Raw genomic sequence first — 4,218 nt, 5'->3', positions numbered from 1 at the left:
ACGGCGGCCTCCACAAAAGTGGAACCTCCCCAGTCACGCTATGCAAGACCACAGGGGTCATCGGAAGGGGAGGGGACGGCAATGTAGCCGTAGAAATTCCGGTTCGACATCAAGGGCGAGCCAAGAACAGCTCAGCTCCTGTAATATCTGAACACATAGTTCCGACGATGCATTCGTCCAGAGGTCCACGACGGGACCAATTCGGATTCGAGGACCCCTATGGGGTCAATGAGTTGCTAGATCGCATAGCGCGCGATCAGTGGGAGTATGAGGAAATCCGACGGTCTCATGTTGGATTCGTCATAGACAAGGACGAGGAGAAGGAGTTAGTGAAACTCCGCGAGAGGTGGTACAAGGCCACCGAGGACATAATGCGTCCTGCTCCAGAGGAACTTCCTCCATTCCGAGAGGTGAATCATCGGATTCCCCTCATCGACGAGAAAAAGATATACCGCTACCATCTGCCGCGGTGCGCGGATGCAATCAAAGGTGATCTTATGGCTAAGATCAACCGCTATGTCAAAGCGGGATGGTGGCGACCGGCCACCGTAACGCAAGCGGCACCTTTATTGTGTGTAGCCAAGAAGAATGGCAAGCTGAGGACTGTCGTTGACGCACGACAAAGGAACGATAATACGGTCCACGATTTGACCCCGTTCCCGGATCAAGACCAGATTCGCATGGATGTAGCGCGAGCCAGATATCGGTCTAAAATAGACCTGTCGGATGCGTACGAACAAGTACGCATTGTGGCCGAGGATATCTGGAAGACCGCTTTCGCAACGCCCTTCGGGATGTTCGTCAGCGAAGTTATGCAACAGGGCGATACCAACGCGCCCTCGACCTTTCAACGTCTCATGACCACGATTTTTCGTGATTTTATTGGATGTTTTGTACACGTATACCTAGACGATATTTTCGTCTACTCTGACACGCGTGAAGACCATGAGCGACATCTGTCACAAGTATTCGACGTACTACGGAAGGCCAAACTCTTCCTCAGTCGCAATAAGTGCGACTTGTACTCGAAAGACCTGGACTGTCTTGGTCATCGTATAGATGACCGCGGGTTGCACACCGACACCGACAAGATGAGTCGAATACGGAGCTGGCGTACACCACGGTCATACCATGAGGTACAGAGATTCCTAGGGCTGGTAAACTACCTAGCCCACTTCATGCCTGACGTTACGGCGTATACGTCACCTCTTTCCGCGATGGTCCGCAATGACCAGCCATTCATATGGCGAGCACTACATGACAAGTGCTTCGAGGCCATAAAGGCCCTAGCTTGTAAGGTGCCTATCCTTCGGCCCATCGACCCCCGACTACCGGAGCCCATATGGCTCATTTGTGACGCATCCATCTACGGGATAGGGGCCGTGTATGGCCAAGGAAAAGACTGGCAGACCTGTACGCCTGCAGGATTCTTATCGAAGAAGTTTTCTTCTGCGCAGAAGGCGTACCACACGTACGAGCAAGAGGCTCTTGCCATCATGGAGGGACTCCTCAAATGGGAGGACAAGCTCCTTGGCCGTCACATTCATATTGTGACTGACCACAAGGCCCTCGAGTTCTTGCAGGGTATCAAACGCCTGAGTCGACGACAGATTCGTTGGTACAAATACCTGGCGCAATTCAAGTACGACATCACGTACGTCCCGGGGAAACTCAACAAGGTAGCCGATTGTTTGTCTCGTTATCACGAGAACGACAACTACCATGACGAGGTCCCCGAGTACGACATGGTAAACGCCGATGCGCGTTTGGATCCTGAAGGGGATGACCTACCCCAATCTCGACTCATCGAGATTTGCGGCGGACATATTTTACGTCGTACTAGGCAGCAATCAGAGCAAGCCGTTCGCCAAGAAGGAGGGCCTTTACCCAGAGACCGAGAGGAGGCACGAGTGTCCGAAGCGGTGCAGTACGCTACGCACCAGCCGAGAACCCCCGAGACGGACGAATCTACGTCCCCCCAGTCGTCTCCGACACTGGCCGAGGTGTTAGCCAGTGGTCCCTCCCTACGAAAGCACGTAGAGTCGGACGAGGCTTTTTGGACGGCCATACGTCAAGGATATTCACTGGACAAGACATTGTCCAAGGTACTGGACAATCCGGCCGGATTCAGCTCCTTCGTGCTGCGCGACGGTATACTGTACACTAAGAATTGTCAAGACGAAGAAGTCGTCTGCTTACCGCGGGCCCCTTACAAGGGTCGCTCAATACCTGAGCTAGTACTCGATAGGGCTCATACCGCCCTAGGACACCTCGGTCCTCAGCGTACATCAGAGTACGTCCGGCGTTGGTTCTGGTGGCCAGCACTCCGAAAGGACGTGGACAAGTTCTGCATTAGTTGTGGTATTTGCCACACTGCGAAAGTGTCCACGAAGCTCCCCACTGGGCTATTACACAACTTGCCCATACCACGACAGCTGTGGGTATCTACGTCTATGGACTTTGTGGGTCCTTTCCCGAAATCTCACGGGTACGATTACATCTGGGTAATCGTCTGTCGACTAATGTCGATGGTTCACTTGATTCCGGTGAACACTACGAACACGGCAGACAAGCTTGCCTTGATTTATTTGCGTGAAGTTGTACGACTTCACGGACTCCCTGAGTCCATAGTGTCTGACAGGGACAGTAAATTCACGTCCAAGTTCTGGAAAGAACTTCATCGCTTGATGGGCGTGAAACTACTCATGTCCACCTCATTCCACCCACAGACCGATGGTCTGTCTGAACGTACAATTCGTTCTATTACCCAGATCCTGAGGACAATGGTGTCCCCCGACCAGCTCGACTGGTATGAGAAACTCCCTCTCGCTGAGTTCGCGTTGAACTCTGCCACGAGTTCCACCACGGGTTTCGCTCCCTTCGAGCTTAACTACGGATACCTTCCACGGTCTATGAGTGGAATAGGAACGGATACTCCGTTCCACGGAGTTCGCGAGTTCGCGCAACGTGCACTCGCGAACCTCGAGATTGCCCACGACGTGATCATAGAGTCCAGAGTATCCCAGGCATACCATGCCAACAAACACAGGCAGGCAGAGCCTGAGTTTGAGGTAGGCGACCTGGTGTACCTCTCTACGAAGAACCTTTTGGTTCCGAAGGGCCGTGCACGAAAACTCGTGCCTAGATTCATTGGACCTTACAAGGTCCTCGAGAGTATTCCAAGCACATCAAATTACGTGCTGGAGCTCCCACCGGAGCTCAAGAATCGACGCATTCATCCGAAGTTTCACGTCTCGCTATTGCGTCGACATGAAGCTAACGATGACGCGTTATTTCCTCGGCGCGAAGCTCGCGCTTTCTACGATTTCGGGGCGGATGATACCACCGAATGGATGGTCGACGAGATCATTGGACACGAATGGTCCGGGCAGAAATGCCAATTCCATGTAAGATGGACGATGGGCGACCATACATGGGAGCCCTATGACCATTGCAAGGACTTGGCTGCCCTGGACGAGTACTGTCGATTGATGGGCGTCAAGTCCTGGCGAGCTCTGCCGCGAAAGAAGTAGAATGCAGCTGCGTTGCACTCCACGGGGTGCTGATCGTAATCGACCCAGGGATATGAGCGCAAGGATAGATCCTACTGGATCTATCGCACTCGAACGAGTGCAGGTCGAAATCGACCGAAAGCGAGACGGTGGCTGAGGGCGAGAGGAAGAGGACAAGTAAGCACGTGAGCAAAGGACGCGACACGTCGCGGGGATCTGGAGAGATCGGGCGGAGTTTCAAACTCCGCAGGCGCTACACCAGTGGTTGCCAGTTTTATAATATAATAGCCCACCAACGTGGTACTAGCATTGTGTATTTGGTGATCACCTTTTTTTAATGTCTATCAGGTGGGCCACCATTATATAATCCAAGGCCACCCATTGTAAAATAGACTGGGCCTCCTCTGTCAATGCCTGTTAATTTTATCCTGCCCATTTGGGCTTCCCTGTTGACTTCTGTCAATCCCTGTTAATACCTGTCAATGAGGCTAGGCTGCTTGTAGGTCCCTGTTTACCGCTCTTTGGGCGCTTTTTAGGCTTCCAAATAGGGCAGGCATACCAAATGGCCGCACCTGGGCGCTTTTTTGGATATCCCAATATGGTAGGTGCCTACTACCTCCTCCTGGGCCACCCCTGGGGGCTCATTTTGGGCACTTAAAAGGTCCTCTGGTGGTGCAATCAATTCCTAGTGTATATCTTGTGTTTT

The sequence above is a fragment of the Trametes versicolor genome (assembly GCF_000271585.1).
Source record: "Trametes versicolor FP-101664 SS1 unplaced genomic scaffold TRAVEscaffold_2, whole genome shotgun sequence".
Lineage (NCBI taxonomy): Eukaryota > Fungi > Basidiomycota > Agaricomycetes > Polyporales > Polyporaceae > Trametes > Trametes versicolor.
Note: the sequence above shows the minus strand (reverse complement) of the source record.